The sequence below is a fragment of the Pleurodeles waltl genome, chromosome 4_2 (genome assembly GCF_031143425.1).
Source record: "Pleurodeles waltl isolate 20211129_DDA chromosome 4_2, aPleWal1.hap1.20221129, whole genome shotgun sequence".
Lineage (NCBI taxonomy): Eukaryota > Metazoa > Chordata > Amphibia > Caudata > Salamandridae > Pleurodeles > Pleurodeles waltl.
This window is the reverse complement of record NC_090443.1, coordinates 959,816,750-959,844,160: the sequence shown is the minus strand read 5'-3', so window position 1 is coordinate 959,844,160 and position 27,411 is coordinate 959,816,750. Positions and strand designations below refer to the sequence as shown.

The 27,411-nt window shown below is 50.1% G+C and overlaps 1 protein-coding gene and 1 long non-coding RNA gene across 5 annotated transcripts in view; one reads left to right on the top strand and one right to left on the bottom strand.

The window, feature by feature from the left end:
- The window catches only part of LOC138293533 (uncharacterized), a 110,212-nt gene extending 89,878 nt beyond the window's left edge, over nucleotides 1-20,334 (bottom strand). Inside the window, exon 1 of the long non-coding RNA XR_011203033.1 lies at nucleotides 20,291-20,334. This is a non-coding gene — a long non-coding RNA (uncharacterized lncRNA). The remainder of the gene's footprint in view (nucleotides 1-20,290) is intronic.
- The window catches only part of LOC138293531 (von Willebrand factor C domain-containing protein 2-like), a 62,830-nt gene that overhangs the window by 12,604 nt on the left and 22,815 nt on the right, over nucleotides 1-27,411 (top strand). The window lies entirely within an intron of this gene.

Here is a 27,411-nt window from a genome sequence, read left to right as displayed (position 1 = left end):
GGTTAATCCCTACCCTTCCCGTCACATGTCTTTAGCAGGGACGTGCACTAGCTCCTGCCCCCTCCATACACACTCAAGTAGTGGTGAAGGGCACAAGCTGCTCCCTTTCCTGTCTTATTCAGGTATCAGCGAAGAGTTCCCCATCAATCATACTATAGTAATGGTGGCGTGCACTAGCTCCTGCCTCTCCAGACACACTCTGGTACCCATGGAGTGCACTACCTTCGACCACTCCTAACACACTCCAGTACTAGTGGAGTGCACTGCCTCCTGCCCCTCCACGCACACTCTGGTACCAGTGGAGTGCACCATCTCCTGCCACTCCTAACACACTCTAGTACCAGTGGAGTGCACTGCCTCCTGCCCCTCCACGCACACTCTGGTACCAGTGGAGTGCGCTACCTCCGACCACTCCTAACACACTCTAGTACTAGTGGAGTGCACCATCTCCTGCCCTCCAGACACACTCTGGATTCAGCAGAGTGAACCAGTTCCTTCCCCTCCAGACACACTCTGGTACCAGTGGATTGCACCAGCTCCTGCCCCTCATGTTACACTCTGGTACCAGCCGAACGAACCAACTCCTGCCCCTCCAGACACACTCTGGTACCAGCGGAGTGCACCAACTCCTGCCCCTCCACGCACACTCTGGTACCAGTGGTGTGCACCAGCTCCTGCCCCTCCATGCACACTCTGGTACCAGCGGAGTGCACCATCTCCTGCCCTCCAGACACACTCTGGATTCAGCAGAGTGAACCAGTTCCTTCCCCTCCAGACACACTCTGGTACCAGTGGATTGCACCAGCTCCTGCCCCTCATGTCACACTCTGGTACCAGTGGAGTGCACCATCTCCTGCCCTCCAGACACACTCTGGTACCAGTGGAGTGCACCAGCTCCTGCCCCTCCAGACACACTCTGGTACCAGCGGAGCGCACCAACTTCTGCCCCTCCACGCACACTCTGGTACCAGCGGAGTGCACCAGCTACTGCCCCTCCAGACATACGCTGGTACCAGTGGAGTGCACCAGCTCCTGCCCCTCCACGCACATTCTAGTACCAGCGGAGTGCACCAACTCCTGCCCTCCAGACACACTCTGGTACCAGTGGAGTGCACCAACCCCTGCCCCTCTACGCACACTCTGGTACCAGTGCAGTGCACCAGCTCCTGCCCCTCCACGCACATTCTAGTACCAGCGGAGTGCACCAACTCCTGCCCTCCAGACACACTCTGGTACCAGTGGAGTGCACCAGCTCCTGCCCTTCATGTTACACTCTGGTACCAGTGGAGTGCACTAGCTCCTGCCTCTCAAGTCACACTCTGGTACCAGTGGAGTGCACCGGCTCCAGCCCCCTCCAGACATACTCTGGTACCAGTGGAGTGCACCAGCTCCTGCCGCTTCAGACATACTCTGGTACCAGTGGAGTGCACCATCTCCTGCCCTTCAGACACACTCTGGTACCAGTAGTGTGCACCAACTTCTACCCCTCAAGCCACACTCTGGTACCAGTGGAGTGCACCAACTCCTGCCCCTCCATGCACACTCTAGTACCAGTGGAGTGCACCAGCTCCTGCCCCTCCAGACACACTCTGGTACCAGCGGAGTGCACCAACTCCTGCCCCTCCATGCACACTCTGGTACCAGTGGAGTGCACCAGCTCCTGCCTCCTCCAGACACACTCTAGTACCAGTGGAGTGCACCAGCTCCTGCCCCCTCCCCAGACACAATCTGGCACCAGTGGAGTGCACCAGCTCCTGCCCTTCCAGACACACTTTGGTACCAGTGGAGTGCACTAGCTCCTGCCCCTCCAGACACACTCTGGTACCAGCGGAGTGCACCAACTCCTGCCCCTCCACGCACACTGTTGTATCAGCAGAGTGCACCAGCTACTGCCCCTCCAGACACACGCTGGTACCAGTGGGGTGCACCAGCTCCTGCCCCTCATGTCACACTCTGGTACCAGTGGAGTGCACCATCTCCTGCCCCTCCAGACACACTCTGGTACCAGTGGAGTGCACCATCTCCTGCCCCTCCAGACACACTCTGGTACCAGTGGAGTGCACCAACTCCTGCCCCTCCAGACACACTCTGGTACCAGTGGAGTGCACCAGCTCCTGCCCGTCCGGACACACTGTGGTACCAGCGAAGTGCACCAACTCCTGCCCCTCCAGACACACTCTGGTACCAGCAGAGTGCACCAACTCCTGCCCCTCCACGCACACTCTGGTACCAGCGGAGTGCACCAACTCCTGCCCCTCCACGCACACTCTGGTACCAGCGGAGTGCACCAGCTCCTGCCCCCTCCCCAGACACAATCTAGTACCAGTGGAGTGCACCAGCTCCTGCCCCTCCATGCACACTCTGGTACCAGTGGAGTGCACCAGCTCCTGCCCCTCCATGCACACTCTGGTACCAGCGGAGTGCACCAACTCCTGCCCCTCCACACACACTCTGGTACCAGCGGAGTGCACCAGCTCCTGCCCCCTCCACAGACACAATCTAGTACCAGTGGAGTGCACCAGCTCCTGCCCCTCCATGCACACTCTGGTAAAAGGGGAGTGCACCACTTCCTTCCCCTCTTCTCTCATTCCGGAAGATACGGAGTGCACCAGCTGCGGCCTCCATTCGAACTCCGTTATTCTATCAAGTTGGAGAAAACAGATACATCATTTAGGGACCCCTCTTAGTGGTTCTGTTCTGACAGGCCTTGGTGTGACTGAATGGGCACCGTCCGCTCCAGCCCCTCTGTCATCCATGTGGCCTTTCTAGACCACGAGGAACCAGAGACGTTTTAAGGCCTGGGCTAAGTGGGCTCTGGTCCAGGGCCCCAGCCTTTCAGGGGGCCCCTTGACACAGCCAGCTCAGTTGTGCAAAGAGTCTTACCCCGATGACCTTGAATAATTCTTAAACAGGTTGTATGAAATACCGTCTTCCTTGCATGTAACATCCATAGAAAGATTTTATTTAGATGAAAGAAGGACCTCACATATGTGAAATGGGAAGGTGTCACAGATATTATTTGCAGTATTATTAGGCAGCTGCTGCCACAACACTGTGCCTGAGTATTGGACCTAAATACATTTAGAATTTGGACAAGAGTGCCTGTGCCCTGTTGGCCAAAGTGGGCATGAAAGAACTTGAATTTGATCATAAATTCAAAGCTGTTCCGAGTAGAGGCCCCCAGAATACGTTTGTCCAAGAGCCCCCAAAATCCTTAAGATATCGCTGCGAGAAACCTACGCAGAAGAGACCTAGGGCCCTCCCGAGCAGCAGCCAAACAGAACGCAAACTTTGCGAGAGATGCCCTCTTGGTGCAGGTAACCCCCACCTCACAGTACACATGGAATTTCCCCTCAAGGGCCACCGTACTCGTCTTTGAGATATTCGCGGCTCTGCTCGTGCCACAGCTCACGCGCTCCATTACCAAGGGCCTGCAGTGCTGAAGGTCTAATATGTTAGCAATTATCCCTCTTTTGCCCCATAAATAATTGTGCTTTTCCTGTAAGGTCTGTCGCTAAACGTGAACAGCTGTTCGAATCTGTGAGCTGAAGTGGCCCTGTCGTTTCATTTCAGTGCTTATGGGCCTTTTTAATGTGCCCCCACCACTCCCCCCTTGCTCGTAACTGCGGGGGTCCCAGGGCACCTAGATCATTAATCAGCAGGACCAGCAGACCTTCACAAATACTGCAAAATGACCGACAAACACGCGAACCTTGCAAGAAATGACAAAACCTTATGCTGAACATGTGGACTGAAGGTTTCGTGAGTCAGTAATTCAGAATCGGGTACTGGAGAGTAAGGGGTGCGCCAGGCCAGGAGTAGAGGTAAAATGCCCAGGGTTACCACAGGACGCTTATAAAGACAAGCACTTTTGTCCAGTTCTGCCATTTTGTGCAAAAACACATTGCATGCTGCTAGATGTAGTTAGACTTTTCCACAGTAAGCATAGACTTTTGGGCCTAGCATAAAAAGTGTTCTGTGGTGCTAAAAAGCCAAGGCTGTATATATGTAGTCTTGGTGGCATGGGGTTAGTTCGTTTAGCACCTCCAGACTGACCTTTCATCTTTGAGTCATTTCAGACCCAAATTATGACTGCTAAGAAGCCTAATGTGGCAGAGAGCACTGTCACCACATGCAGAGAATTCATCTGATCTGTACAACTGAGTGTCCGGCATATAAAAAGAGACTTTTTAGGTCTCGCCTGTGACAGCACATGCGTTCTAGCTTGCTAGAGATATTGTATACAAGCAGGAGCTTGTACCCCTCCCATTGGTTGACTTTCATTGGCTTCATTGTCACTCTCATTTGCTGCCTTCTAATTGGCTGTTGAGTGCTGGCTTCACTTCCATTCGTTTTGGCTGGAGCATGGGCCAAGTGCTGATTGCTCCAGCTCTATTGCTGTCCCTCCTTTCAGTGACCGTGCTGCGAATGAGCTAGTCCTTTTATTTTTTATTTCTTCCCTGTTGCCCTTGCTGAACCTCTTGCTATTTGTGGCTATGTGTCACTGTGCCACACACTCTTCATAGTAGCCTCTTTGTCCTTTTATAATGGATGTTATTGAGAAAACAGATATTATCTGCTTTTATCATGACAAAAGATGTTATCTGCTTCCAAATGGATTTTTACTAAGACATAAGGGCAGTTGCCTTTTTCATGTGCCAAGATATTTTTGAAAGATGTCACTTTTTTCCTTTTTGAAGCATGGGGTGAGTAAATGATTTGCTCAAAAGCACAGGGGTGTTGAGTCCTAACAAGCATTGGTGAAGCCAATAAGGCTCACCTTTGGCTTTTGTTCATGCTGTACACCATGGCCGTTGCCGACTTTGGCAATGTTTTGTAGCCGTGCTGTATAACAGAGTGACAGCTGTGCAGCATGGCTAAAAATTAAAAAAAAGACTATGATGCATCCAGCACTAATGCACTTTTGAAAAAACTGCAGCCTCCCTGGCTGCGTCACAACACTTTCTTAAATAAATCTTTATTTTTATAATTAATTTACAGCAAGAAAACAATTCAATCTTTGCATTACATTCCGATGGGCATAAAGAAAAGAAACTAAGGGCCATATTTATACTTTTCGATGCACAACTGCGCCAACGCAGTTGTGCGTCAAAAAATTTAACGCCGGCTAGCGCCATTCTGAAGCGCCATGCGGGCGCCGTATTTATTCAATGACGTTAGCCGGCGTTAGCCGGCGCTGCGGAGTGGTGTGCGTCAAAAAAAATGACACACACCAGGCAGCGCCGGCATAGGGGAAAATGGAGCTTGGGCGTCAAAAAATGGGGCAAGTCAGGCTGAGGCAAAATTATCGCCTCAACCCGATTTGCGCAATTTTTTTTTGATGCCCAGACGCCATTAACATGACTCCTGTCTTAGCAAAGACAGGAGTCATGCCCCCTTGCCCAATGGCCATGCCCAGGGGACTTTTGTCCCCTGGGCATGGTCATTGGGCATAGTGGCATGTAGGGGGTCACAAATCAGGCCCCCCTATGCCACAAAAAAAAAAAAAAATACTTACCAGCACTTACCTTAATGTCCCAGGGGTGGGTCCCTCCATCCTTGGGCGTCCTCCTGGGGTGGGCAAGGGTGGCAGGGGGTGTCCCTGGGGGCATGGGAGGGCACCTCTGGGCTCCTTCCGAGCCCACAGGTCCCTTAACGCCTGCCCTGAGCAGGCGTTAAAAAATGACGCTAACGCGGCTAGACGTCATTTTTTTTGACCCGCCCACTCCAGTGCGTCATTTGTGCACGGGAGTGTAAATACGGCGCACATGCCTCGGAGTCATTTTTTAGACGGGAACGCCTACCTTGCATATCATTAACGCAAGGTAGGTGTCCACGCTAAAAAATGACGCAAACTCCATGAACTTTGGCGCTAGACGCCTCTAACGCCAAAGTATAAATATGGAGTTTGTTTTGCGTTGAATTTGCGTAAAAAAAAACGACGCAATTCCGGCGCAAACAGAGTATAATTATGGCCCTAAAACTTGGCAACCACTGTCTGCAATTCTTATTGACTAGATATATAATAAAATCATAGTTTAAAAACATAGGCCCATATTTATACTTTTTGACACAAACCAGCCCCAGCGCTGGTTTGTGTAAAAAAATGTACTGCCGGCTAACGTGATTCCAGTGCGCAAGGCGGGCGCCTTATTTATGGATTGACGTTAGCTGTCGCTGCGGGCTCGTCAGAGTAAAAAAAAAAAGACTCTAACCAGGCAGCGCCGGCATAGGGGAAAAGGGGGTTGTGCGTCAAAAAATGGTGCAAGTCAGGTTAGAGTAAAAAATCATGGCTCTAACCGGACTTGCGCCATTTTTTGACGCACAACCCCCATGGAAATGACTCCTGTCTTAGCAAAGACAGGAGTCATGCCCCCCTGCCCAATGGCCATGCCCAGGGGACTTCTGTCCCCTGAGCATGGCCATTGGGCACAGTGGCATGTAGGGGGGCCCAAGTTAAGCCCCCCTATGCCACTAAAACAAATGAAAAAAAATACTTACCTCAACTTACCTGTACTTACCTGGGTTGGGTCCCCCCATCCATGGGTGTCCTCCAGGGGTAGGTGGGGGGTGTCCCTGGGGCGGGGAGGGGCACCTGTGGACTGCTATCATGGTCAGAGACCATGGACAAGAGCCCACAGGTCCCTTAACGCCTGCTCTCACCCAGGCGTTAAAAAACAGCGCACAGCAGGCTGGGTGCCATTTTTTAAGGCCCACCGCCTCCTGTGCTTCAAAATGACACAGGAGTATAAATAAGGCGCACAGGCCTTAAATTCATATTTTGGACGGGAACGCCTACCTTGCATGTCTTGCATGGCGGTTTCCAGCATCCAGAAAATGACGCACACTGAGGAATTTTGACGTTTGCGGAGTCGGTGTCATAGTATAAATGTGGTGCAAGGTTTGCGCCGAATGTGCATCAAACTTTTTGACGCACATTCGGCGCAAACAGAGTATAAATATGCCCCATAATTGTTAGCTTTTATTGTCCTGCCCAATCAATAATCTATACCATATATCCTGCTTAAAGGAAGAGATTGTGCAAAATTAACCCTTTCTATCCTTTCAAGTGGTAAATGAATGAATCTTGCAATCGTTAAGCCTACTCTAGTGTATCATTTCACCTTCTTGGAAGTTGCACAGTCTATTTAGTGAACACAGGATGGGAAGGCACCCTGAAAAAAAGGTTTCTCTCTTTACAAGCAACATGCACAGAGTTCTAAGAAATGCTTGCTCGAAGTATGATCTAACAATTAAGTATGTAAATGCTCTATATAATGTTTCATTTGTTTTTTTTAAATAATTTTTTTGTCTGAAAAAAACTCTATAAAAATAAGTTTCTTTAATATTAACATCTATAAACTTTTTTTTAATGGCCTGTGTCGTTACTTTATTCAGTCTCCTATTTCATTCTTGACATCATAGCAGCTAATTTATTTTCGTCGTGAATAAAGCCGGTCAGAAAGTTTATATCTGCTATTGCAGCACACCATCTCGGACCTGAGTGACAGCCGTACCCGAGTGACAGCAGGTAGTGCCGGAACAGTGTGACAGCAGGCAATCCCGGACCTAAGTGACTTCACGCAGTCCCGGAAAACAAGTGACAGCAGGCAGTCCCAGACCCAAATGACGGCAGGCTGTCCTAGACCTGAGTGATAGAAGGAAGTCCCGGACCTGAGTGTCAACAGGCATTCCCTGACCTAAGTGACAGCAGGCAGCCCCGAACTCGAGTGACAGCAGGCAGTGCCGGACCCAAGTGACAGCAGGCAGTCCCAGACCAGAGTGACAGCAGGCAGTCCTGGACATGAGTGACAGCAGGCAGTCCCAGACCCAAGTAACAGCAGGCAGTCCTGGACCTGAGTGACAGCAGGCAGTCCTGGACCTGAGTGACAGCAGGCAGTCCTGGACCTGAGTGGCAGCAGGCAGTCCCACACCCAAGTGACAACAGGCAGTCCCGGACCCAAGTAACAGCAAACAGACCCAGAACACCAGTGACAGCAGGCATTCCTAGACCGAAGTGACAGCAGGCAATCTTGGACCCAAGTGACAGCAAACAGTCCTGGAACACCAGGGACAGCAGGCATTCCCAGACCAGAGTGACATCAGGGAATCTTGGACCCAAGTGACAGCAGACAATCTTGGACCCAAGTGACAGCATGCAGTCCCAGATCCGAGTGACGGCAAGCAGTCCTGGAACACCAGTGACAGAAGGCAGTCACGGACCTGAGTGACAGCAGGCATTCCCAGACCCAAGTGACAGCAGGCAGTCCTGGACCCAAATGACATCATGCAGTCCCGGACCCAAGTAACAGCAAACTGACCCAAAACACCAATGACAGCAGGCATTCCCAGACCCAAGTGACAGCAGGCATTCCCAGACCCAAGTGACAGCAGACAGTCCGGGATCCAAGTAACAGCAAACAGACCCAGAATAGCAGTGACAGCTGGCAATCTGAGACCTAAGTGACATCATGCAGTCCCGGAAAACAAGTGACAGTAGGCATTCCCAGACCCAAATGACGGCAGGCAGTTCCAGACCCAAGTGACAGCAGGCTGTCCTGGACCTGAGTGATAGAAGGAAGTCCCAGACCTGAGTGTCAGCAGGCATTCCCTGACCCAAGTGACAACAGGCAGTCCCAGACCCAAGTGACAGCGTGCAGTCCCGGACCCAAATAACAGCAGGCTGTCCTGGACCTGAGTGATAGAAGGAAGTCCCAGACCTGAGTGTCAACAGGCATTCCCTAACCCACGTGACAGCAGGCAGTCCTGGACCTGAGTGACAGCAGGCAGTCCCAGACCCAAGTGACAGCAAACAGACCCAGAACACCAGTGACAGCAGGCATTCCCAGACCCAAGGGACCGCAGACAATCTTGCACCCAAGTGACAGCCGGCAGTCCCGGACCCAAGCGACAGAAGGCATTCCCGGATCTGAGTGCTAGCAGGCAATCTTGGACCCAAGTGACAGCAGGCAGTCATGGACCCAAGGGACATCACGCAGTCCCTGGAAACAAGTGACAGTAGGCATTCCCAGACCCAAATGACGGCAGGCAGTCCCAGACCCAAGTGACAGCGTGCAGTCCCGGACCCAAATAAGAGCAGGCTGTCCTGGACCTGAGTGATAGAAGGAAGTCCCGGACCTGAGTGTCAGCAGGCATTCCCTGACCCGAGTGACAGCAGGCAGTCCTGGACCCGAGTGACAGCAGGCAGTCCCAGACCCAAGTGACAGCAAACGAACCCAGAACACCAGTGACAGCAGACATTCCCAGACCAGAGTGAAAGCAGGCAATCTTGGACCCAAGTGACAGCATGCAGTCCCGGACCCGATTAACAGCAGGCAATATTGGACCCAAGTGACAGCATGCAGTCATGGACCTGAGTGACAGCAGGCAATCTTGGACCCAAGTGACAGCATGCAGTCCCGGACCCGAGTAACTGCAGGCAATCTTGGACCTAAATGACAGCAGGCAATCTTGGACCCTAATGACAGCATACAGTCGCAGATCCGAGTGACAGCAAGCAGTCCTGGAACACCAGTGACAGCAGGCATTCCCAGACCAGAGTGACAGCAGGCAGTCACTGACCTGAGTGGCAGCAGGCACTCCCAGACCAAAGTGACAGCAGGGGTCGCAGTCACGGACCCAAGTGACAGCAGGCATTCTCAGACCCAAGTGACACCAGGCAGTCCGGGACCCAAGTAACAGCAAACAGACCCAAAATACTAGTGACAGCAGGCAAGCTCGGGCCCAGGGGACATCACGCAGTCCCTGGAAACAAGTGACAGTAGGCATTCCCAGACCCAAATGACGGCAGGCAGTCCCAGACCCAAATAACAGCAGGCTGTCCTGGACCTGAGTGATAAAAGGAAGTCCCGGACCTGAGTGTCAACAGGCATTCCCTGACCCAAGTGACAGCAGGCAGTCCTGGACCCGAGTGACAGCAGGCAGTCCCAGACCCAAATGACAGCAGGCAGTCCTGCACCCAAGTAACAGCAAACAGACCCAGAACACCAGTGACAGCAGGCATTCCCAGATCCAAGTGACAGCAGACAATCTTGGACCCAAGTGACATCATGCAGTCCCGGACCCAAGTAACAGCAAACTGACCCAAAACACCAGTGACAGCAGGCATTCCCAGACCCAAGTGACAGCAGGCATTCCCAGACCCAAGTGACAGCAGACAGTCCGGGACCCAAGTAACAGCAAACAGACCCAGAATAGCAGTGACAGCTGGCAATCTGAGACCTAAGTGACATCATGCAGTCCCGGAAAACAAGTGACAGTAGGCATTCCCAGACCCAAATGACGGCAGGCAGTTCCAGACCCAAGTGACAGCAGGCTGTCCTGGACCTGAGTGATAGAAGGAAGTCCCAGACCTGAGTGTCAACAGGCATTCCCTGACCCAAGTGACAGCAGGCAGTCCCAGACCCAAGTGACAGCGTGCAGTCCCGGACCCAAATAACAGCAGGCTGTCCTGGACCTGAGTGATAGAAGGAAGTCCCAGACCTGAGTGTCAACAGGCATTCCCTAACCCACGTGACAGCAGGCAGTCCTGGACCTGAGTGACAGCAGGCAGTCCCAGACCCAAGTGACAGCAAACAGACCCAGAACACCAGTGACAGCAGGCATTCCCAGACCCAAGGGACAGCAGACAATCTTGCACCCAAGTGACAGCCGGCAGTCCCGGACCCAAGCGACAGAAGGCATTCCCGGATCTGAGTGCTAGCAGGCAATCTTGGACCCAAGTGACAGCAGGCAGTCATGGACCCAAGGGACATCACGCAGTCCCTGGAAACAAGTGACAGTAGGCATTCCCAGACCCAAATGACGGCAGGCAGTCCCAGACCCAAGTGACAGCGTGCAGTCCCGGACCCAAATAAGAGCAGGCTGTCCTGGACCTGAGTGATAGAAGGAAGTCCCGGACCTGAGTGTCAGCAGGCATTCCCTGACCCAAATGACAGCAGGCAGTCCTGGACCCGAGTGACAGCAGGCAGTCCCAGACCCAAGTGACAGCAAACGAACCCAGAACACCAGTGACAGCAGACATTCCCAGACCAGAGTGAAAGTAGGCAATCTTGGACCCAAGTGACAGCATGCAGTCCCGGACCCGAATAACAGCAGGCAATATTGGACCCAAGTGACAGCATGCAGTTATGGACCTGAGTGACAGCAGGCAATCTTGGACCCAAGTGACAGCATGCAGTCCCAGACCCGAGTCACTGCAGGCAATCTTGGACCTAAATGACAGCAGGCAATCTTGGACCCTAATGACAGCATACAGTCGCAGATCCGAGTGACAGCAAGCAGTCCTGGAACACCAGTGACAGCAGGCATTCCCAGACCAGAGTGACAGCAGGCAGTCACTGACCTGAGTGGCAGCAGGCACTCCCAGACCAAAGTGACAGCAGGGGTCGCAGTCACGGACCCAAGTGACAGCAGGCATTCTCAGACCCAAGTGACACCAGGCAGTCCGGGACCCAAGTAACAGCAAACAGACCCAAAATACTAGTGACAGCAGGCAATCTCAGGCCCAGGGGACATCACGCAGTCCCTGGAAACAAGTGACAGTAGGCATTCCCAGACCCAAATGACGGCAGGCAGTCCCAGACCCAAATAACAGCAGGCTGTCCTGGACCTGAGTGATAAAAGGAAGTCCCGGACCTGAGTGTCAACAGGCATTCCCTGACCCAAGTGACAGCAGGCAGTCCTGGACCCGAGTGACAGCAGGCAGTCCCAGACCCAAATGACAGCAGGCAGTCCTGCACCCAAGTAACAGCAAACAGACCCAGAACACCAGTGACAGCAGGCATTCCCAGATCCAAGTGACAGCAGACAATCTTGGACCCAAGTGACAGCCGGCAGTCCCAGACCTAAGCGACAGCAGGCATTCCTAGTTCTGAGTGCCAGCAGGCAATCTTGGACCCAAGTGACAGAAGGCAGTCACAGATCTGAGTGACAGCAGGTAGCCTTGGACACAAGTGACAGCATACAGTCCCAGATCCGAGTGACAGCAGGCAGTCATGGACCTGAGTGGACAGCAGGCACTCGCAGACCAAAGTGACAGCAGAGGTCACAGCCACGGGCCCAAGTGACAGCAGGCATTCCCAGACCCAAGTGACAGGAGGCAGTCCGGGACCCAAGTAACAGTAAACAGACCTAGAACACCAATGACAGCAGCCATTCCCAGACCCAAGTGACAGCAGACAATCTTGGACCCAAGTGACAGCAGACAGTCCTAGACCCAAGCGACAGCAGGCATTCCTGGATCTGAGTTCTAGCAGGCAATCTTGGACCCAAGTGACAACAGGCAATCTTGGACCCAAGTGACAGCAGGCAGTCACGGACCCAAGTGACAGCAGGCAGCCTTGGACACAAGTGACAGCATGCAGTCCCGGACCCGAGTGACAGCAGTCAATCTTGAACCCAAGTGACAGCATGCAGTCCCACATCCGAGTGACTACAAGCAGTCCTGGAACACCAGTGACAGCAGGCATTCCCATACCAGAGTGACAGCAGGCAGTCACGGACCCGAGTGGACAGCAGGCACTCCCAGACCAAAGTGACAGCAGGGGTCGCAGCCACGGGCCCAAGTGACAGCAGGCATTCCCAGACCCAAGTGACAGCAGGCAGTCCGGGACCCAAGTAACAGCAAACAGACCTAGAACACCAATGACAGCAGCCATTCCCAGACCCAAGTGACAGCAGACAATCTTGGACCCAAGTGACAGCAGACAGTCCTAGACCCAAGCAACAGCAGGCATTCCTGGATCTGAGTTCTAGCAGGCAATCTTGGACCCAAGTGACAGCACGCAGTCACGGACCCAAGTGACAGCAGGCAGCCTTGGACACAAGTGACAGCATGCAGTCCCAGATCCGAGTGACTACAAGCAGTCCTGGAACACCAGTGACAGCAGGGATTCCCAGACCAGAGTGACAGCAGACAGTCACGGACGCAAGTGACTGCAGGCATTACCAGACCCCAGTGACAGCAGGCAGTCACGGACCCGAGTGACATCCGGCAGTCACGGACCCGAGTGACATCCGGCAGTCACGGACCCGAGTGACAGCAGGCAGTCACGGACCCGAGTGACAGCAGGCAGTCACGGACCCGAGTGACAGCAGGCATTCCCAGACCAGAGTGACAGCAGGCAGTCACGGACGCAAGTGACAGCAGGCATTCCCAGACCAGAGTGACAGCAGGCAGTCACGGACCCGAGTGACAGCAGGCATTCCCAGACCAGAGTGACAGCAGGCAGTCACGGACGCAAGTGACAGCAGGCAGTCCTGGACCCAAGTGACAGCAAGCAGTCCTGGACCCGAGTGACAGCAGGCAGTCCTGGACCCAAGTGACAGCAAGCATTACCAGACCCCAGTGACAGCAGACAGTCACGGACCCGAGTGACATCCGGCAGTCACGGGCCCGAGTGACAGCAGGCAGTCACAGACCCGAGTGACAGCAAGCATTACCAGACCCCAGTGACAGCAGGCAGTCACGGGCCCGAGTGACAGCAGGCATTCCCAGACCAGAGTGACAGCAGGCAGTCACGGGCCCGAGTGACAGCAGGCAGTCACGGACCCGAGTGACAGCAGGCAGTCACGGACCCGAGTGACAGCAGACAGTCACGGACCCGAGTGACAGCAAGCATTACCAGACCCGAGTGACAGCAGGCAGTCACGGGCCCGAGTGACAGCAGGCAGTCACGGACCCGAGTGACAGCAGGCAGTCACGGACCCGAGTGACAGCAGACAGTCACGGACCCGAGTGACAGCAAGCATTACCAGACCCCAGTGACAGCAGACAGTCACGGACCCGAGTGACAGCAAGCATTACCAGACCCGAGTGACAGCAGGCAGTCACGGGCCCGAGTGACAGCAGGCAGTCACGGGCCCGAGTGACAGCAGGCAGTCACGGACCCGAGTGACAGCAGGCAGTCACGGACCCGAGTGACAGCAGACAGTCACGGACCCGAGTGACAGCAAGCATTACCAGACCCCAGTGACAGCAGACAGTCACGGACCCGAGTGACATCCGGCAGTCACGGACCCGAGTGACAGCAGGCAGTCACGGACCCGAGTGACAGCAAGCATTACCAGACCCGAGTGACAGCAGGCAGTCACGGACCCGAGTGACAGCAGGCAGGCCCGGACTCTGCAGGTGCAGAATCTCGAAACGGGCACACACTGTTTGGACTCGGGAGACACTGGGGCTGGGTGATGGATCATTCACTGAGGCTGGGTGGTATATCATTCACTGGGCCTGGGTGATATATCATTCCACCAAAAGGTATCAGAATTGAACTATGATTAGTTTCAATTATCTTTCACACATTTACATCTCATCTTCTACCAGCAAGAAGTGAAAGACTTTCCATTTTCTCCTGTAGTTGGAATTAGCTTTGTTACTAAGTATCCTCAGCACAATTATAAAAAGCGGGTTTCCAGGATTTGAGTAAAATCATGGGGCGCATATGACCCTTTAAAACAATGGCAATGATGCCACCGGTCCATGCAGGCAAAAGTTATGGATGCCCACTTAGAAGCATATTGACCAAGGGCGTGACTTAGATCCTGGCAGATGGAATACTCCGTCACAAATGTGGCAGATATCCTTCCGTAGTACGACCCCCATAGGATATAATGCGAGTTGTGATACGTCGGACGGAATACCCGTCGCGTGGACTATGCGCCTCCGCCAGGACCTACATCAGGATCCCAGTTTGAAACTGACCAGAAAGAAAGAATTCAAACTAGGAGAGAGCTGTGTCCTTAAGCCACCCTCAGCCGGGCTTCACATCAGGATGTTAATCCATGAAAACCATCAGCACCTCTAAAATAATTAGGACTCTGAGGATTTTCTTTAGTTTTGAGGCATAGTGGAGGTGAAGCCTTTCTCTGGAAAAGCTCGGAGATGTTACATAGATGGACCTCAGGATAAATTGGGATGCCTGAGTGAGTGGCTTGAAGCTCTGATATAAAGCTTATATCACAACATTCAAGAAATCACACATTCAAAGTTGGTGGCATCCAGGAACAGTTCAGAACTTTTTCTAAGCTATGATTTCCACCGCTAGGCCCTCAAAACCAATTAGTACCTTCAGAATGTTACTAAATAGATTGAAATTGAGCATATCCCTGCAGGGGAAGCTGTTTCCCTGGAGCTTCCATTAAATTAAGATATACCCTAAAGGATACTTCATTTAATCTTATAGCAGTTTATGGCCATCAATGCCTATTTGGTCTTCAAGGGTGACCATAACCTTCTCTAATAACACTGCCACAATGTGTGCATGCACTGATCCTTTTTTTAGCACATCTGACAGTACTCATTTAAAGCCCTCTAATGTGAACCAGTTCTTATTTTTTTCTAGCATCCATACAAATGCTAAGACTTGCACTGTTGTTCCCATGAGCTCATGAACATGGGTTGTAGGGCTTTCATAGCCCGTCATCACACATAGTCAAAGTTTTATTTTAGTTGGGTGTTTTGTGACACACTACTCTCATGACTCAGAAGGACAGGTCAACTACAGAAACCTGGTGGTGTAAAACAAGTCAGTCGGTCAGCAAAGATGGAGACCTCCAGTGGGCACCAGCCATCGAATATGCCCCAAACAATGACAAAGCTTTGAAGAAGATCAAGAGTGCAAAAAAGCCTTGCCTGTAGAAGGAGAAACTAGTCAAGTGTCTGAAAGGCCTGTTTGAAAATAAGTCTGCATTATCCTAATTCAAGATGAATATTTGAGTTTTAATGATCTTCTAAATAAGAGAGTCATTTTCCATTCTCTGCTGTAAATGGAAGGAATCCAACATGGAGAAGCCTTGAACATGGATGGATCGACCACCAAATCTCTTGTATCTAATCGTTAAGGTCGGCAATACGCAGCAGTTAGCAGAATGAGAATTCTGGTTGATATCTAGTGGACCTGCGCTTTCATGATTCGCTTTGGTTGATCACCATGGAGCAACTTGTGTATGAGGCAAAGGGTTTTAACCTTCGATATTACTTTTACAAGGAGACAGTGGAGTGATTTCAGCACCACTGTGACATGATAATGTTGTTCCAAACTGAAAAACACTCAATCTTCATAGTTTTGGATTCTCTGGATTTTTGACAGGTCTGTGTCTTGCTTCAGGCTAGGGCCCAAACTATTGTCTTTTAACGAGGCTGACAGGCTAGATTGTCTGTTAGCAGGGTTGACTCAAACCATTGTCCAGAGTCCAAAAGATTGCTAGAAGAGCTGACAGACCACTGTCCTAGAAAGGCTGTCTGTTAGCAGGGCTGAGTCATCTGACAAAGTAGTGCTTGATTTGCTATCTTGTAGAAATGTGGCATCATGCTACAGACATGCACTACAGAAGATACCAGAGAGTTGTGATGCATCATGTTAAGTGCAACAACTAAATAGCCTTTCAAAGCAGAGCTCTATCACCTTTACCATGAACTTTGGAGTGAGAATCTCTCTGGTCAATGATGTATCCAGCAGGGGACATGACATGGGGAGGCTGTGTCAAGTTAGGGATGGACATATTCTATTCTTATATGACCTGTGTTGTGTCATGAAGCACCTGGGAGGTGGAGAGCTGGATTCAAACACCACTGTATTATGCTAAAGGTGAAACCTAGATAGGTAGTCCCTCAAAGCCATACCGTATTACATTACAAGTGAGTGTTGGAAAGGTACTGACAGAGCAGGGTTGTCTTAAGTTACAAGTATATGCAGGGGAGGGTCTATCCCAGCACCCTTGCATGGTGGTACACATGAGGAATGGGGTTGTTATCTTGGAGCAGGGGCATATGATTTTAAGGTTAATGGTAGAGAGTTGTTCTCACAGGTCAATGTCTTATGATGCTACAGGTGAGTGTTGGAAAAGTTCTGTCAGTGTTCTCTTAAGTTAAAAGTACATGCTGGAGAGGTTGCAGCCCAGCACTGTTGCATAGTGCTACATGCAAGCAATGGTGTTTGTGTCTTGGAACATAGGTATGTGATACTTAAGGCTGGGGCTGGAGAGTTGACCTCTTAAACTAGTGTCTTATGATGCTACAGGCGTGTGCTGGAGAGGTTCTTTTGGACCAGTGCCGCCCTAAGTGACAGGTGCCTGTGGAGAGATTGTATCCTAGCACTGTTGCATGGTGCTAGATGTGAAGAACAGGTTTGTTGTCTTGGAGCAGAGGTATATGACACTTCTAGCTAGGGCTAGAAAGTTGGTCTCTTGGACCAGTGTCTTATGATGCTACAGATGAGTGCTGGAGAAGTTCTGTCTGTGCTGTCTTAAGTAACAGGTACATGCTGAGGAGGCTGTATCCCAGCACTGTTGCAGGATGCTACATGTGAGCAACAGGGTTGTTGTCTTGGAGCAGAGACTTATGATACTTAAGGCCAGCGCTAGAGAGTTGGTCTCACAGACCAGTGTTTTAGAGAAGAGTGCTGGAGATATTCTGTTGGTGCTGTCTTAAGTTACAGGTACATGCTGGAGAGGTTGTATATCATCACCCCTGCATGGCAGTACACGTGATGAACAGTGTTGTCTTGGACCAGAGGCATATGGTATTTACGTCTAGGGCTGGAAAGTTGGTTTCTTAGACCAGAACCTTATGATGCTACAGATGAGTGCTGAGGAGGTTCTGTTGTTGCTCTCTTAAGTTACAGGTATGTGCTGGAGAGGCTGTATCCCAGCGCTGGCACATGGTGCTACATGTGAGGAATATATTTGCTGTCTTCGACCAGAGGCATTTGGTACTTAAGTCTAGGTCTGGAGAGTTGGTTTCTTAAATCAGAATCTTATAATGCTACACATGAGTGGCGAAGAGGGTCTTTGAGTTCTATCTTACGTTACGGGTACATGCTGGAGAGGTTGTATCCCAACACAGTTCCATGGTGCTATATGTGAGGAAATGGTTTGTTGTCTTCAACCAGCGGCATTTGGTACTTAAGTCTAGGGCCAGAGAGTTGGTCTCTTGGACCAGAATTTGATGATGCTACAGGTGAGTGCCGGGGAGATTGCCTTTCACAGCAGTGCTGTCTCACCTTACAGAAGAGTGTTGGAGAGGTTATTGCTGACCAGTGCTGTATTATTTTTCTGGCTTGTGCTGAAGAAGCTAGGTCAAAGCAGCATTATTGTGAGGTCTTTTTCTCTGAGTCCTGGGTCCAAAGCAGTTACTGGGAAGTTTCCATGTTGCATACTGTTATTTACTTGTGACTGCGGGCAATATTACCTCCCAAGATGGTGGCTAACTGAAACTCTCTTTGTACCCTTGACTCTTGAAGGGTAAAAAAGTCAGGCAATCAGGGCCTATCCAAAAAGCGTTAGTAGGTGAATTTATAAAGCACCCTCAGTATACTTGGAGTTTGTCCTGTTCATTAAGAGAAAAACACTACAACAGCTCAGGGAAAAAAAGTGAGGCAGTATTTAATTTGAGCCTGTGGTTTCCGGTACTCGGCACCAGCAGTTTATTGTCAACATCACCTATAATAACAGCCTGCCACACGGTGGTGCTGTTTATCTAATTTTGTAAGGAGCACAACAACAATTGTTTAATAATTAAATATGCATTCAAATCACTAATATCTGCCACTCAAAGCTATAAAATAGCTTGGGTGGCAAATATTAGTCGCTTTTAATGTACACTTACGGTTTGAACCGTCACACTTGTATGAGTGTGATGGTTAGTTGTGATGGTGCTGTCATTGACAGTGCTAGTGGGTCAATGGGTGGTACAAGCTGCAGTGCTCTTCTGACATTGTCCCTGGCAGTTATTTTTTTTAAAGTTAAGGGGCATATTTATGAGAGGCTTGCGCCACCCGAGTATCAACCATATCTTTAGGCCACACAAAGCCACTTTGCGTCGCTTTAAATGGCCTCATAGATATGGAGTAAGGGAAGGCAGCTGGACTGCTGCGTTACCTTACTCTCCACCTGGGATGCGTTCTATGGGCATTGCGATGGGTTTTCCCACACAACACCCATAGATTTTGACGCTGCCCCAGATTTACTTAATCACGTAAACCTGCTGCAGCGTCAAACCCTTACACCTTCCCAGGGCAGGCAGAAGCAGGAGAAATCTTTTTATTTCTACTGTTTCTTCCCTCTTTCCAGGTGTGCTGCATTTTGCAGCACACAAAGAAAGAGGAAAATTTCTCCCTGGAAAGGGTGTCCCTTCCTGCACAAAAACAATCCTGCATGCAACACAGACTCTCATGAACCATGGTGCAATGGGCATGCATTGATGCTAGGCAGCCAACTGTGTGCCAGAGCAGGGGGAAAGAACAGGAATGCACCGCATTGCATAAATACGTATGCATTTATGTACCGTACATTCCTGCCCATTTCACATTGGCATAGGGCAGCACAGCAAGAAGACTTGGGGCATTGCCCTATGCCAATTTCCCATAAATAACCACCTAATTACTGAGGAGGGTACAGTCTGGCACTGCTGTCCACACAGTGATGGCACATTTGCCCCTGCAGGTATATAGATAGATGAGGACGAGGCGTTTCTATTGAACATTGCGGTCTCAGGCTACCGGCACCATCTGGACAGGCCATCACTGAGTAGTGATGTGTTATACAGAAGACAGGAGCTGGAGAGCTGTCATCGAGGAGGTATGCATTGGGCTACAGGTGAGGGCTGTAGCAGCCTGCTACAAGAAAGGTTTCGGGAGGAAGTCCTGTTTGCAGGGTTGCTGTATTGCTAATGGGAGGAGGACTTTATTTATCCAGTGCTGCGATTTACCTGTAAAATCAGTGCCAGGTGTGTTTCCCCTGTTAGTAAAACTGAACCAAAGAAAAAACTTACAATCTCAGAATGCATCAGTTTGTGAGAGGAAACCCCGGCCTGGGTGCACGGCTTGTTCCTAGCCTTAAGAGATGTGCCAGGCCTACTTGGCAAGTCCTGTATCGTGCTGCAGGTAATGCCTGAAGGGGTTGTCTCCAGACAGTGCTAGAAGGAGCTACAGGGAATGTTTTATGGCAAAATGGCTTTTGAAAAAATTTATTTGTAAACCGACACTTCACACCCCGCACCCCACCACCACCTGCGCATTACATGCACTAGCCCCGCAGCTCTAGAGCTCCATAATTCAAAATGTCATGCACGAACATCAAATTCATTCCAGATTTCTCTTTACATTCTGGAACTTGTAGTCCTGTTTAAGAAAGAAAACTTCATGTTCCAACCAGTAGTATTGCTCAGTGTCGCAAGGAAAACTCCCCTACATCCCCAGTTGGACAGTAAAAACCACCGTCGAAGGGTACAGTGCGCCCCTCTCTCCCCTGGGACCTGGTGCCACTGTACCTGCCGCACCGATAGTTGCTACCACCCTGCTACGGGTGCAAAACTGATGCTTCTCCTCTCTCGTGCTCTGCTCACGCGCCCGCTTCGATGAGGGAAAGGAAAGTGAATAATTATTTAATGGCTTTTCCTGAAGCTGATGGGAAAACTCCCGGATCTGTTCCAAACCTGGGGTCACCGAGGTCAAATGCTTCCAGCTGCAGCGAAGGCCGGGGGAAGCCCAGGCAAGATTAGAACAAGCATTTACAATGCAACGGGTCTCGCGTTTGCTCATGTTAGAGCTGATCGCGTTGTAAACTCCGAACCCGACTTTTCACCTATCGGGCAAAAGTGCATTTATGTACTTAACCCGAAAAAGTGAAATTAACTGTATAAAGCGCTTGACTTCTGCCAAGCGAGATGCTCTAGGAAATTAGAGAAAAAGAAGTCCACGAGCGCGATGGAAAACAGCAAGCCTCGCATGTTCTTGGTCGCTGCGCTCGAGGAGGGCTAAACACCGGAAAAAGCATAAGGTATGCATGCCTTTCACAAAAGAAAGCAAGCAGATTTTAAAAGGCAAGCCCACGAACAAACCAATGTAAGTGACTGACGTGGAATGGGCGTGGTTTCAAGCCCAAAGAGAGATTACAGAATGGACAGAGCACTTTGTGCTCGTCCATAAAAACACCTCTGCCCTTTTTTTAGGTCGAGCGTGCAAGCGCTCTGGCCTGTTGTAATCTGTTTTTGGGCTTTTAACCACGACCACCGGACGCCCATCACTATCACTCGTTCGTGGGCTTGCTGTTATCATTTGTAAATGCTTTACGTTGGTGCCTCCTTGGGGCAGGTTTGTTACCGCCTTCGACCCTGTTACATGGATAATTGCACTTTTGCCGATAAGTTTGACTGTGAGTGAACTTCTTTTTTCATTGGTGTCTCTCTTTTGCGCTCATGACGGGCGTGGTGCTTTGAATCGGCTCACTTATGTCAACTGTTTTACTTTTCATTTTCAATTTATGTGGCAAGAAAAATCCAGTTAGGAATTTACAACACTAATAGCTCTAACTCGAGCAAACATGAGACCCCTTGCATCGCAAAGGTTTTACCTTAGACAGGGCAGCGCTGTCTGCTGCAAGACAGTTTGTTAACTTACAGTGGGCTTAGAGTCCGCCCATTGTCTACCATTAGTTGGCCTAATTGTCACTCTCATTTGCTTGCTTCTTATTTGATGGCTTGTGTGGGCTTTACGTCCCCATCATGAGTTTGTCCCTCCCAGGAAAATGGATGCATTACTGTGTCTTTACAAGCTCGAGTTTCGCAGTGATACTTTTTTCTTTTTAGTCAACCACTCTATGAGAGAGCATGTGTTTTCTAGCTGTCTTCTTTGTGTGCTTCTCTGTTGCCTGTCTCTGAGTTGCTGTGCCTCCGTAGGCGCAGGGATTGGGAATGCGAGGGGGTGCTGCATCGGACCCAACATACCCTTGCTGGAGTTCAGAAGGCGAATGAGCAATAAGGATGCCTTTAAACGTTGCTGTAGGATGTCCTTTTTTTTAATAACACACAACAAAACGTAAACATCTGTAAATGAAATGTACAAATATTACAAAACATTAGAGCAATTAGAAAAGCACAAATGAAACACTTTTTTGTAATTCTGAAGTGTGATGGAAATAAATACTTTAATACGATCAAAACAAATCAAGACACTTTCATGCACGAATGATAAATATTTACTGAAACTCAATTTCCACATATCAGTTGTGCGCTTTATTGCTATATAGTTTTGACCGTAAAACTGCATGGCTGTGAAAATGTATTGACCATTTCATAGGAAAGTGTATTGTCTGAAATGACAATACACTACCACACCTTAGTTTAGTAATATATTTGTGACAGAGCTCCAAAATGAACCACCTGCTACATACCACATCCTTATCACCCTCCTCCTGAATGGGCATGGCGTCATTTGCTACATTTGTTCTTTGTGTTATGCTTGGATATTTCCTAATCTTTGGGTCAGATTTACAAGGCCCTCTCGCCACCGGAGTGTCACTTTTTGTGACGCTCCAGTGGCGCAATGCCCTGCGCTGTATTTACAAGGTGGCGTTGAGCCACTTTTTGTGGCTTAACGCCACAAAACACGACCCCCTTTACACGCAGCACTTTGAGTAGAAGGGGCATGCAATGCGTGTTGTTCTGGGCGTGCCACAGCAACACCTACTGCATTTTGACGCTGCCTCAGCTTTACAATATTTCATAAACCTGAGGCAGAGCCAAAGTCTAACGCCACCCCAGGGGTGGTATTAGAGTGGTGCAACTAGGAGAAATGCTTTCATTTCACCTAATTTTTTGCTCTTTCTATGTGCGCTGCATTCTGCAGCACACATAGAAAGAGCAAATCACCATTTAAGGTTATTTTTGTGCAGGCAGGTGCCCTTTTCTGCAAAAAAACAATCTCCCCCTCAACGCAACCATCCTTGCACCATGGCACAAAGGTGGCTTCATTGGTGCTCGGCAGCAAATTTAGCGCCGACGGAGGGGGAAAAACAGGATGCGCCATATTCTATTAAATACAGTACATCCCTGCATTTTGAAAATGATGGATTGCGGTGCTGCAAAAATTGGCGCAGCACCACGCTCCGTCATTTTCTAGTAAACCTGGGCCTTTGTGTCTTCATTTACGTAATATTGATAGCAGCACACCTACTCAGAAAATGTTTAGACACCATTAATTATCTCACTGTGTACTTCTTTGCCTCCTCACCCCTGTGTTGCTCTCTCTCGCAATGTTCTTCTGTGCTCCCCCCAACAGTCTTTGTGTTGCTGCCCCCCACAATCCTGGTCTCCATGTTGCTCTATCTTGCTGTGTGCTTCTCTGCCCTCATGTGTTGTTTCATCACCTGTGTTGATTCCGCCCATCTCTGTGTGGCTCTGTCTAGCCGTGGGCTTCTCTGCTCCCCCATTTCATGTTGCTCTGTCTCACTATGAGCCTCTGTGTTTCCCCTCATATTGTTTTGCCAGGCCATGTGGTTCACTGACCGTCCTATACTGTTTCTGTCCCCATTATTGTTTCCCCCACCTGTAACCCCAATTTAGCTTCTCTGCCCACCCTCCCACGTTTCACTTCTGCACCACTCCTCAACGTTTATTGTTCTTTAATGTTACTGATCAAATTTGGATCTGTAACTAACAATAAAAATAAAAGAGCACTTGTCATTATGTAGGCATGCGCATATGTGGTGTGTGTCAAAGGTTTTATTTTAAAATTCTTTAGCCATGCATCGCAGCACCAGTGATGCTAAGAAGAAGGCTAAAATCCACTGGCAAAGTCAATAGGTCCTAAAGGTTACACATATTGCCTATTCTAATGCATGTTAGTAAATGACCCCCATACACTCACCCTCCTCCTTTCCAAGGCTGTTTCAGATGCATGCTGTGGCATTTGGAATTATGAATCTGTGCACATGTATGTGTGTATGTGCCCTCACATATACCTGGCAGGTTCCCAGGTCTGTGGCATTATGTTATGTTATACTGTGCAGAGTTGTGGCCTGCACTGTCATCCAAGAAGGCATCCTAGAGCTGGAAAGGTGTCAGTCTAGCCACACCTAGGGTCTAGTGGTACTATTTGAAATGCCAGGTCTTCAGCTTCTTGCAGAATTCAGGAAGTGAGGTGGAGGCTTTTATGCGTAGCAGCAGGTGATTCCATCATTTAAGAGCAATGTAGGAGAATGATTGATTGCCGGATCTGCTTTCCCATATGCATGAGATTTCTGCAAGTAGGAGTCCGGACGAGCAGAGGTGCCTGGAAGGTTTGTGAAAGCAGATGCGATTGTTGAGGTAGGGTGGGCCAGTGTTATGTAGTACCTTAAAACATGGTTGGGAAGTTTAAATTGTGCTTGTTTATGAGTGGGGAGCCTGGGGAGCTCCTTCAGGTGTGGTGAGAGGTGCAGCTACGGAGGTTGTGAGTGATTCTGGTTGCTGAGTTCTGAATGGTCTATATTCTTCAGGTGATTTTGTTTTGTTGATCCCGGCATAAAAGGTGTTCCCGTAGTCCAGCTTGCTTGTGACAAGGGCATGCATGACAGTTTTCCTGGTGCTGATTTGGAGCCATTTGAAAATCTTCCTCCGCATCTTCAGGTTATGGAAGCATGAGGCGGTAATGTAATTGACTTGGGAAGTTATGTTGAGTTTGCTGTTGATGATGACGGTGGACGGGCAGTTGTCAGTTCTTGCTTTGTTGGCCATCAGGTGGAGTCCCCCTGTGATGTGCTGTTCCCAAAGACCACAATATCGGTCTTGTTAGTGTTCAGCTTTAGACGATTGGTCTTTACCCATTGGGCAATTTCCGTCATGCAGGCATTGAATTTGATCCAAGCATCTTGTCCATGAGGGATAAAAAGAGTTGCGTGTCGTCGGCATAGGAGAGGACGTTTATGTCATGAGAGCGGATTATACTGATTAGAGGCATCATATATGCTTTGAGAAAGGGCAACGCTTGACTAGCTTTCCCACTCCAGCTTTCTTCTTTGCGTTCTGGGATTTGTAGTCTTGGTTTTATATTGGAGGAGCCCGACTAAAAATCTCAGAATGCAAAGAAAAAAACCTGACCTGGAAAAGCTCAACAGGCATGGAGCTGAGAAACATGGAATGACTGTTTATGGGGCACACACTGCCGCTAAAAGGCTGATGCCAGGACTCATACCTTCAGCCAGTCTTTTCATGCTCAGACTTGCAGGTTGTTAGAAATGGGGTCTCTAGCTGGCAGTCGGTTTGCACCCTGTCCAAGTAGGGACCCTCACTCTAGTCAGGATAAGGGAGATACCCGCTCAGATAACCCCTGCTCACCCCCTTGGTAGCTTGGCACGAGCAGTCAGGCTTATCTCAGAAGCAATGTGTAAAGCATTTGCACATAACACACAGTAATAAGTGAAAACACTACAAACGGACACCACACCAGTATTAGAAAAATAGCCAATGTGTATCTATATAAAACAGACTGAATATTATAAAAATCCAACATACAGTAAGAAAAATATGAATTCTGCAATATTTACTCAAAACTACAGTTCCTTGACGTCGATAGTTCCAGCTGGGGCTATCACGGTGATCAACAAAACCAACAGTTCAGGCCGGCCATGGCGTTGCGGGCCAGCTACGGTGTCGGGAAGACCCGCAAACAGTACCTTGTATTTGTAGGGCGTCGTGATCCTTGCGGTGAGCTCCGGAGAGCGGCGTCACTGACGTCGTGTTGTCGGTTCCGGAGTCGGTTCCGGAGTCATCGGGCCCTTGAGGTCACACGAGTTGCAGATAGAACTCCAGGCTGATGAAGTCAGCTGCGCCGGCGTGGATGTCATCGGGGTGGCGGGGTGAAGTGGGACGATACGACGTGCGTTGCCCACAGGTCAAGGTGCAGGCAGCGGCTCGGTGACGGCATCCAGCGGTGTCGGTGAGACCAGGGCTGCGGTGTGAAGTGGGGCGGTGCGACGTGCAGTGTCCACAGGTCACGGTGCAGGCAGCGGCATCAGCGTTGCTAAAGCGCTGTCATCGGTAGGACCAAGCCATCGGTGCAGGACGGGACGGGACGGTGCTTCGTGACCCTCACGAGCGGTGTCCACAGGCCACGGTGCAGGCAGGATGCCTGGTGACAACACAGGAGTCAATGGTGCTGGCGTCGGTGGACCGGGGCTGCGATGCGGGATGGGACAGTGCTTTGTGTACCTCACGAGCGGTGTCCACAGGCCACGGTGCAGGCAACAGCGCCAGTGTCAGCAGCAGTGGTAGCGTTGGGGATGCCCAGGCTGAGGTGTGAGCAGGTGATGCCGGAGTGCGGGGCCCCCAGGTTGCGGTGGGAGCAGCGGCTCAGTTAAGTTGTCCAATGACGGCGTCAGTGAGACCAGGGTCGCAGTGCGAAGGCGAGACAATGCGACTCCGTATGGCGTCGGCAGGTCACGGTGCAGGCCAGTGGCGTCGCAGTGGTTTCTCCTCTTGAACAGCACAAAACACACAGTTCCAGGGCTGCAGATCGAGGAAACTGAAGTATTTAGTGTCATTGAGACTTCCAACAGGAGGCAAGCTCTACTCCAAGCCCTTGGAGAATTTTCTCAAGCAGGACACACAGCAAAGTTCACCCTTTGCTCTCTTTTCAGGCAGAAGCAGCAACTGCAGGCCTGTCCAGCAAAGCAACACAGCAAAGGGACAGTACTTTTCCTTCAGCTCTCCAGCTCTTCTCCCGAGCAAAGGTTCCTCTTGATTCCAGAAAGATTCTAAAAGTCTGGGGTTTTGGGTCTTCTTCTTATACCCAGTTCTGCCTTTGAAGTTGGCAAACTTCAAAGCAAAGTCTCAAGTGTTTGCAAGATCCTTCCTTGTCCAGGCCAGGCCCCAGACACTCACCAGGGGGTCGGAGACGGCATTGTGTGAGGGCAGGCACAGTCCTTTCAGGTGTGAGTGACCACTCCTCCCCTCCAGCACAGATGGCTAATCAAGATATGCAGGCTACACCCCAGCCCCCTTTGTGTTACTGTCTAGAGGAGAGGTGTGAACAGCCCAACTGTCAAACTGACCCAGACAGACAATCCACAAACAGTCAGAGTCACAGAATGGTATAAGCAAGAAAAGGCCTACTTTCTAAAAGTGACATTTTCAAACAGACAATTTAAAAACCAACTTCACTAAAAGATGTATTTTAAAATTGTGAATTCAGAGACCCTAAACTCCACATTTTTATCTGCTCTCAAAGTGAATCTGCGCTTTAAGGATATTTAAAGGCAGCCCCCATGTTAACCTATGAGAGAGATAGACCTTGCACAGTGAAAACCGAATTTGGCAGTATTTCACTGTTAGGACATATACAACACACTAGTATATGTCCTACCTTAAACATACACTGCACCCTGCCCATGTGGCTACCTAGGGCCTAACTTAGGGGTGCCTTACATGTAGTAAAAGGGAAGGTTGAGGCCTGGCAAGTGGGCACACTTGCCAAGTCAAATTGGCAGTTCAAAACTACACACACAGACACTGCAGTGGCAGGTCTGAACCATGGTTACAGGGCTACTAATGTGGGTGGCATAACCATTGCTGCAGGCCCACTAGTAGCATTTGATTTACAGGCACTGGGCACCTCTAGTGCACTTTACTAGTAA